Source organism: Centruroides sculpturatus, unplaced genomic scaffold (genome assembly GCF_000671375.1).
Source record: "Centruroides sculpturatus isolate CEXI.00-Female unplaced genomic scaffold, Cexi_2.0 scaffold1449, whole genome shotgun sequence".
NCBI lineage: Eukaryota > Metazoa > Arthropoda > Arachnida > Scorpiones > Buthidae > Centruroides > Centruroides sculpturatus.
This window is the reverse complement of record NW_019385588.1, coordinates 113888-124582: the sequence shown is the minus strand read 5'-3', so window position 1 is coordinate 124582 and position 10695 is coordinate 113888. Positions and strand designations below refer to the sequence as shown.

The 10695-nt window shown below is 22.3% G+C and overlaps 1 long non-coding RNA gene across 1 annotated transcript in view; it reads right to left on the bottom strand.

The window, feature by feature from the left end:
* Positions 1–6635: 6635 nt before the first annotated feature.
* LOC111640382 overlaps positions 6636–10695 on the bottom strand; it is a 9891-nt gene continuing 5831 nt past the window's right edge. Inside the window, exons 2-3 of the long non-coding RNA XR_002759264.1 lie at positions 6970–7057; positions 6636–6874 (exon numbers count right to left, since the gene is read on the bottom strand). This is a non-coding gene — a long non-coding RNA (uncharacterized LOC111640382). The remainder of the gene's footprint in view (positions 6875–6969; positions 7058–10695) is intronic.

Sequence of the window (10695 nt, the reverse complement as noted above, 5' to 3'; positions counted from 1 at the left end):
ATCAAGAGTTTTGTATAATGTCATAAGTTTACCATCCGCAAAAGATTAATAAAAGAAACATTTGAATATCATATCTAAACTAGTTTCAAGCAATCTATTTTTATTAATTTACGCCTCACTACGCTTATTTGTCTATACACAGCATCGAATTTTCCTTTCGTTATGTAAATACAAATCAATGAAAGCAATTAATTATTATACTAAGTTTTTTTATGCCCTTCTATCCGCTTAATTACAAAATTAATGTCGCATGTAACCAAGGTTTTCAATTGTGTTTTGATATTTTCTACTGTTCATATTTGTTTCAGGATAATTATCATCAAAATATATGATCATTAGAAGCATTTAATGATGTATATATTTCTCAGTAAACGAGCTGAATAGAAAACTAATCATTACTATTAGTTCTATAGCGTAATAACAACTTATATATCAAATAACAACAAACAGAATGCAAGAGTTTTACTGCTTCTTTTTTATTTATATCTAATTTGATGTAATATTCTTTGATCTTATTTTATCAACATATGTTTCTGTTTTTAGGGAAATGTAACATTTGCAATTAAAATAAATCATTAAAAATAATAGGCAATGTGAACAACCCAGTATTGCCTTTAATCAAGGAATACATAACAGTTAAAACTATAAATTAGCATTAAATAAGGATGAAAATGGCAAGGAAACGGTTCTTTTAGTTTATGTGGAAGCAGATGTAATTAATAATAAATTAATCATTCTTAATTTAGATAGGAAAAGAAGTTTCTGACGAAAATGAAGAAAGCCAAATTGAGGATTTTTCTCTTCTTCCTTTATTAATTCCTAATGTTTTCTCTGATGTTACCATAAAGACTAAACGTGAGTATATTTAATTGATCATATTTTGGTAATACATTTTATGTTACTACCTGTATGTGAATTCTACGATCTCCAGTACTTCGCACTTATTTCATGTAGGCTACGATCTATCTTCTGTTTACATTAATATGTATGATATTGTTTTCTGTTTATATATGTATTATGTTATATATGAGAATATATTCATTTGTATTGTTTCGTAATATTCTTTTTATTATTTTACTTTAAAAATCATTTGTAATGTCCTCTTCAGCTATATTGCTTTGTGCACGTATAAATTACTCCACTTTTGTTTCCAATTACACCATAGTTTTTGGAGTTCCCCATCCATCTCTTATATTTTTTCTCATTTCCTCTATCTCTGAATTTCCACACTTCTCTAAGGATGTGGCTTATACGTTATAATTTACAAGACAATTTGTATAATATTCATTAATTTTATAATGCATCATTAGCAAATAATCTCACATTTGTGTTACTTAAGAAGCCCTAAAATTGTTTAATTATATTATTTTGTATACGATAAGGTTTCTTCTAAATTGTATTGGTCACAATATAGTTTTCTTATATTTTACACATGATTCCTGTGTGAATCATATTAAATCTATCCCCCTCAAATATGAAAATTTAAAGATATTATAAAATTAATTTGATATTTATGTAAATGATGCTTTATTTATATTATTAAAATGATCTAATTTAGAAGCGATTTATCTATTTTAAAAGAAAATAAATACTAAACATATTTATATAACTTTTATATTTATTATTCGTAAACACGTCTTCTATTAAATTATTAAAATTTGTAAACATTATATTTTAAAAAACAAAAATAATTTAAATATTTAAAGTAATGTATAAGAAGAATTTATAATATTTAAAAACTGTAATATATTCAACAAAATAATAAAAATAATATAATTTACAATATAATTTAAATTATAATTATTGTGTGTATATATAAACAATTTTATAAATTTTAATAATAATTTATAATTAATTGTTTATTATTTTCTTAATTTTAGGTTCAAAATCTTGTACCGAAAAACGGCATTTAACAAAATATGGAAGAAAAAAGATTTAAAAATCGATATTCAGAAAACTTCTTATTTTATTCTTAAATTAATGTGTTGAAATCATTCCAAAGCAATATGAATATTTTAATGATAAATGATAGATTTATTATATGTTTTTTTGCCATGTATAAAAATCAAAAAAATAAAAAGAAGGACACTCTTAAAATATTCTAAGAAAAGTAATTTTTCCATTATCTAAAAATACAAAAGGAAAAAAAGAGCATTATCTAGGTAATGATGAATTTATTAGAAAGGATGATCAATGGATTCTTAACAACTTGACGTTATTTTGACAATAATTGTTCGAATATACGTTTATTTTTCGATTAATCTTCCAAGAAAACTGCTTTCGAGATAAATTATCTGGAATAATTTGATGCAAAAATCGAAGTTTAACCAATAACTTTTTCCTAATTAAGTTTTTCTATTATCATTAAATATTATTATTGATAATGAAATGTATTTATTGAGTAATTACAAATTTTACCCGAACTATAAATTTCAAAACACTTTTAAATCTATAATACAATTTATTTATTTATTTATTTTTATCAATGATTCGTTTATTAATCTAAACAAGAGTCATAAATATGTAGTAAAGCCACACGATACTATAAATTTAGTATTCAACTATGCTTATTATTAATAGATTTTTTTTATTAAAAATAAATATAAACATAAAAATTATTTGAACATTGATGTATTTTCATGAGTTTGATTATTGTGTTATTAAATATAATTTTTAATATAAAAATTTTTACCCTCTTTACTTCTATTATTCAGCATACCTAATATATTGTTATTATTAACTTTTATATGTATATTTATTTTATAAATATTATAAAGTATGGTATATGGTATAACATTAATATCAAACAGATCTGACACGAGTAATGTTATTACACCGTTTATAATGAATAATACGGTAATGATTAAACTAGTGTTTATGGCAGATCTATCACTGTTATAAAGTATAACAGTCATACATTTATTACGCAGAGAAGATGGTTGAAGTTAAATAATTTTATATAAAATACTATTGCAACAACATAATCACAACTGATTAATTTATTTGGATTTAGTGGCGTAACTAAGATTTTGCTGTGAGAATGATCTGGGAGGATGATGTAAAAAGTACAGTCAGAATGAAAAAGAATTAAGCGTTTATAAAGAACCATAAAGTACCGTTTATTTATTTTTTCATAAATTTTATAGTTTAAATTTTATTCCTATACTCTCTGGGAAGATCTAACACCCACATTACCCCCGTAAGTACGCCACAGGTTGGATTATCTTGTATTTTCTTTTCCACAAAAGTAAATGGTTTACCTCGTAAAAATCTAAATAATATCAATAATAAATACTTGGATGCTGATATAAAAATAATATTCTGATATTTTATACTAATAACAATCAAAATCGTTGGGTACTTCTAAGTAGCAAGCTGCTAAAGTAAGCAAACCAACATGAAACGAACTATGCTATTGGTTTACTTAGTTAATTGCTACTTACAAGCATCAATTGAATTTTTTCGTTATCACTATTATAAAAAAAAAAAATTCCCATATTCATGGACGTAATAAAGAGAATTATATTATAATAATTCAAGTTATTATTATCTGTTAAGTCTATTGATTAACATGTTAATATATTAACACTACATTAACATGCAAATCATTTACCATATAATTTATTTTCATAGCTCATTATCATTATTGATTATCTTTTATTTATATTTAATCACTTATTATAATCATTTATTAAATTTAAAATTATTTTTTAATAATCTTTACAAAATTCCCATTTTTCTTAGATTTTATTAATTACAAATTTTCTTAATTATTTTTATTAAATAGCTGTTATTTTAATTGTTATATATTAATATATGATTTTAGAATTTCATTCTAAAATCATAAAATTAAAAATACATTTATAAATATCGTTAAATAAATTAATAAAGATATTTTATAATGTTTATATAATAAGAATATATTATAGAAAGTTATATTTTTATGATTATCGAAGAATATTTCTTGAATAATAATAAAAAAAAGTAATTAACATCCATTTTCATAAATTATTTATTAAATTTTTTCATTCCTTATAATATAAACATCGTATTTAATATTGGAAACATCACGATTATAATTATTTCAATTTTATATTTTAATAAACTAATTCCTTGACATTTTATTTTCAAGTTAATAACTTTAAATAATATACAATAGATTTAATAAAATATTAAAAATGGAGGAACATCTTAAATCCACACCGATAGATGTCAGTATACTCAAATATGATAATGGAAATAATGATCGTCTTCAATCTTTAAACAGCAGTTAAACAGTATTATGTATATAAACAGCACTAGAACACGGAAGCCACTGAATGTCTGGATACAGAATACAGAATACAGCATACAGACAATGTATTTTTATATGTATGTATGCTGTTATATTTGTGAGAATAATACATTATAGAGAAAAACACGAGAGAAGTAACAGATAAAAGTATGGAATGTTAATATGAGGAAAACACACGAAATTATAATTCTTAGTAAGGCAACTTATAAACATGCAAATTCGTGTAAATAGGCGCATCCTACACATTTATCATAATTAAACTGTGGTAAATATTAATATATTAATCATCATAATTTCAATATATTACGTAACAAAATGGCGAATTTTTGATAATGAACAAAAATCATTATAAATTTAATTGTTTTTTTTCATAATTTTCGTTAAAATATCCAATGAACATTGAAACAAAAACCGAATTTTACAGTTTTTAATCAAACTTAAAAAATTTTATACGTAGATTCTTAAAAAGAAAAATAATAATAATAATTAAATAGTATTAACTTTTTCTAAGTACAAAATATCCGTTACACATTAAAGATGGAAAAATTTTATTATACTTTTCTCGAATATTAACCGTAACTCGAATATTCGAATACCTGGAATACTTAGTGAACTTATTTAATATTCATTATTTAACTTGTTTGATTCAATTATATATATATTAATTGTACTCATTCTCATCTACTGAAGATTTTGATTTAAGAAAACAAGAATTCGAAAACGTTCTGGATCAAGTCTGCTTCTTTTCTTGTCACAAATTAAGCCAGAGATGCTGAAGAGGAGCTATCTTTATGCAGTGGCAGATACATCGTCACATATACATACACATAATAAAGTAATTAAAAAGTTTATTTAGCTTAATGCTTTTAAAAAATAAACCTTTTTTTTTTTAATTTCTATTATCTTCAGATTTAGATAATGTAAAAAATGTATTCCCTCTGTAACGGAAGTGTAATCCCCATTACGATAAATAAAGACTTAAATGAAATCGGATATTTAAATTTATAAAAATAAAATTAAATTAAGAGCACTTAATTAAAAATTTTAAAAATTTGAATCAATTTATAATTTTTTTTTTAATATTTAAAAAGATTTAAACTTAATTTAACAAATACATTTAGATGCGAAGAGTGGATTAGATTAAATTCATCATGCAGTCCTCACAAATCCTTAAGTAAATAATCCTTAATGTAGAGAGACATGAAAAATTGTTAATTCCTAAAACTAAATAAAGGTAAGGTGAAAGTGGGGTAATTTGATATTCTTCTTTTTACATTACGCTTTGTCTGTATATAGAAACACAAAACAAAGTTAGTTATCGGGATTTGTTATCTTATCTTAAGCTAATCGATCGTAAGTTTCCCCGAAATTTTTTCTCAGAATTGGTACCAAAGTTGCACCTGTTAAAATAAATTGTTTTAAGCATAAGCCAAGGTGCATGTGAGTCATTAAAATGGGCTTGGAAGCACCACGCATTGCCTCCAGCTAAATCATTTCTCCACAAAACTTAGAAAAAAAAACTTCATTTTCTCAAAAAAAAAGTTATAAATTTATCGAAAATTTTGTTTTATTCAAAAGAATACGCTTAAAATTATTACACTATGCATGTAAAAATGAGTTTAATTTATCCACTTGATTTTAAATGAAATGATAAATTTCGTGTAAATTTAATTAGATTGTGATATTTTGAACTACACGCTAAATAAATGAAGTATTTTATGCCCGTACAGGATAAATTCTCTAGAAAACGAGGGATTTATTCACTTTTTATGGCTTTTTTTAAGGGTCTAGTTATAGGTAATTTAAATACTTTACAAATCACTCGATGGCTTGAATTGATCTTCACATCTTAATCTTGAGAGATCGTTTCAACACCATTTTCAAAGTTGTACTTTACATGTTTAAACTGATGATGTAGTCTTTTACAAAAACAGAGCCTTCAGGTCTAACTCTTTAGATGCGTTATACAGATACAAATATAAAATAAAGGCATTAGTAATGAGTCCTGGCTGATTTCCGGCCATGTCCATGCTCTGTTAAAGTTTACAGCTTCGTCACTTATGGAAAACTTTGGTGTATCTGAATTGTATTCGAGTTTTAGCACGGGGCCTTACTAATTTAGACTTTTGATGTTCATTTTTTGGATTTTTTTAAAAAACTCTTTCCTCCCCGTGAGTACTAAGAGGGCCTCTTTCAGCAAGGCCATAGTGAGTTCGGCCAGGACCANAAAATAACGTGTTAAAATTATATAAATTATTTATAAGAAATAAAAGCGTTTAAACTCATATTGATATAATCAGAATTTTTAATATTCATCAATCAATACAATCAAAAATATTAATTTTTTTTTTATTCATTTCACAATAAACTTTTCCATTCTTCAATTCTTGATTATTATTTTCCTCATAGAATAATAACAAATAACAATAATATTCGATTAAAATATATTTTAAATTTAAAATTATACATAAATTTATATTAATAAAACATTAATTTTTCTTATTTTTTTTTTAAGAAAAGTTTTCCAGTAAATAATTATAAGAAACGTTTAGTATTTCCGAGAATGCAAAGATAAATATCCTGTAAAATAAAAAAATTAATGAAATTATTTATTAATTTTTAAAAATATATATTTATTTAATTAATTTTTTTTTACTTACTTACTTCATACTTACAGAAATTTAAGAAATTCATTTTCTATATGGCCATTCGTGATCGCTCGAAAGATCTTCTAACATTTTCCAATCCCAAACAGGTCGTAGGCTATAATTTTATATATGGAAAAATAGTTATTAATATAAAGAAAACATAAAAAATAGAATCTATATTAAATTTAATAATATGTTTACACGATAAAAACTTTTATAAGATATTGGAGAATGATTACAAGTAAAAAAAAAATACATGAAAAAAAAAACTCGAGTTTATGGATAAAAATAAACGTTTGTTTAAAGATTTTTTATTTAAAAAATAAATAAAATTTTATATTTTTAAAGTATTTTTAAAGCTTTATAACAAGTTATAGATTTAAGATAAAAATTTTTCGTGTTAAAAAGTTTAAGAACGTTAAAAATTTATAGTTTAGTATATTGTAGCGTTTAAAATAAATAAAAGTTATTGTAAAAATGTGAATATTAAAGATATACGAACGAAAAAATATATGTCTGTCGTTTTAAAAATACATTTTTCTTGTAAAAAAAATTATTATTATTATTATTTGGAATAAAGCCTACACGATTGTAGGTTGAAGGAAGAAGGAGAATGAGAGATGAGGAAGAGGAGAGGTTTTAATAGGATGCTGAACAGATAGAGTGGAAGGGAAAGTATAAAAATAAATACGAAATTGGTTGAAAAATGTTTACATAGTTGTTATAATTAGTAACAGCTTTAATATAACAATAAAGAGGGGTAAAAGTTATATAAAGATTTAAATTTATTTCATTTTGAATATAAAATTGAATTTTCATTGACGTTAATTTTATAGGGAATATCTAATTTATAAAAAAATGTTTTTACAATAAAAAGTATTAATTTTTTACGATAAATTATATTAAAATAAACAAATTCTATTTAATTTTATTTAACATACATTTAAAAAGCTTTAAAATGTTTGTTAAATAATTTAAAAAGTGTCCTTTAATTTTTGCATAATTAGTACAGTTTTTAAAAACCAGTTTTAAATAAACTAATTAAACGTTTAAAAGTATTAATAAAAATCTAAGTAATTGAATAAATTAAATTATAATATAATTTTAAATCAATTTTAAACTAATTTTTAACGTTTAAAACAAGAAAAATAAATAAGAAACAATCAATTTTGAGACGATAATTGACACTTATCAATATTAGACAAATTAATTTAGATGTGATCTTTAGAATAAACAATTAATTAATAAAATATTTTAATTGACAATGATTAATACTTTAGTAAATTAATCTACTTTAATGAGTTTTAATTATAATTATATTACTAAAAACAACAAAATAATAACACGAGGTCATACATAAATTATTCTGTTGACACCAACATCTTTCTATGCTCATTTATCATTTATTGTTTCTAAGATTTTCCAACAGATTTTCATATAAAATAAATAACATAGAATCTTATCAACTGAAATTATAATTAATTGATAAAAGTTTTAACCTTATAAACTTATAAAAAATATAAATATCAGATTTTTTAGTCTCTAAAAATTGTCATAAATCACCAATTGAGTTTATGATTTAGAAATTTTCATACTTTATTTATTTAATCTTTCAAACTTTTTGAATTTCTAAACAAAAATTAATATATTTTTTTTTTATAATTTTAAAATGTCAAATAATTTTTTTATTTCTTATTTTTTAAAGTAAATTTTAATCAAGCTCGAATTGGAGAAAATGCGGTTTTAAATAACTTGTAGAACTCGATCGAATAAAGAATAAATGTAACATTTGTTTTAAAATAACTTCTTGAAAGTTAATAATTCAGAATTTTTGTACTCATTATCGTGTAAAATCATTAAATTTAAGAGGATTGATTGAAAATGCAAAGATATTTGCCTGGAGCAGATGCTGAAGAGAGGAAACAAGATCAGGATTTTTGCTTCCGGTGACTCGTTAAACAAGAAGAAAACCAATATTTGATCAATAGAAAGATAATTACTAAAATTCTAAATAGAAATATGATATTTATAGAATAAAAATTTTAAAATAAAATGATTTTTTTTATTTCCTTTTCTTAAACTTTTGTATAAAGTCGTTACGTAATAATCATTAAATTTATAAAAATTTCGATCAATCAGCTATGAAAATTCTTACGTGTCATAAACAGAATTTTAAAAAATCTTTACAAATTATAAAAAAAATTTATTTATTTGATGATTTTTTAATGTTGATTTATAGAGAGAAGTAAGCCTAAGTTCGTTAAAATATCAAGAATGATTTTTCAAGTTAAAATTTCTTATAATAAACAAAATTACTTGTATATTATTAAATAATATCATATATTTTTTGAGTGAAATATAATCTTCCAAGTAATAAATATAGCAAATGAAAAAATCAAGGATAAACAAGACGAAATTTAATTTAATCAGGGGATGTTATACTTCCATAAGATAAAGTTAAGGCCATTTATAGAAATAGTTCTTTTGGGATATTAGCAGTTCCTTCTCAATTTTGATAGAAAACATCAACAGCAAAATAATCATCCCCAAACTTATCATTTTCTTTCTATTGAAACGTATCATCGACAGCATCCAAAGCATCAGTAAATCATCCTCTTTCGTGTTATTGAATCATCTATACTTATCGTAGAAACACAAATAAATTTTGTTTATAAAATTTATATATTATCAGAAAAATTTGTTTTTAGAAACAAGGAAAACAATTTTCTCTTAATGAAAGTATTTTCGTTTCAGCTAATGCTTTTCGATAATTGATACGAGGGTGGATTGAATGAGCGGATGAATTAAACGTTTGTGATTTGGCGATTTCTAAACGCTAAATGAGTGTTAATATGTATGAATGTTTAATTAAGAGACTACTAACGTCGCCCTGATAATGATTTTTACACTAATAACATGTTGTGTAATGGATAAGAACTTTAGTGATTTAAAAATAATTGTTCGGTATGTATATTATATTTAAACACGCCAAAAGATAAAAATATAAATGTAATAAATCAACTGAACTTTGAATATCTTTTACTTATTCAAAATAATTTATATTTTTGAATTTCTAACGGATTATTGTAAATTTAATTGTCTTATAACTCGCTTTTATTAAAATTTTTTATAAGTAATTTTGTCATATTTTTATAAATTTATGAATAATTTTTTGCTCCTATAATCCTGTAATCTTATAAAATTTCTTTTCTATAAACCCATTTTTTTATTTTTTAAGTTATAATCTCATTCTGCATTTTAATAACCATTTTTTTTATAAGCTCATAACTTTATTTTTTTAAAATTATATTTATATATTTTTTATATTTTGTATAAACAATTGTATTTTTAACGTATAAATTTTGTTTGTATAATTAATCATCTACCAGTAAACATTGATATTATTTCCAATTTTCTTTGTGTATTTTTTATATTTGCAAAAAACAAATTAAATTAAAACTATTAAAGGAAATGTAAACAAGAAGAAATGTAAATGTTTAATATTTTCATAAAAAATGTCGGTAATTTCTTTCCAATGATCAATTAATTTTAGCATTCCCACGATATGAATCGTTAAAAAATTAATATTAAAAATGCTATAAAACATTATAAATATTAATAAAAATAAATTAATCTAAAAAATTTATATAAATAAATAAAACAGGAAATAAATAATTTAAATTTTTCTAATGCAATTATGTAATAAAATAATTTTCATATCATAGGCCTATTTTTATTTATTATTATTATTTT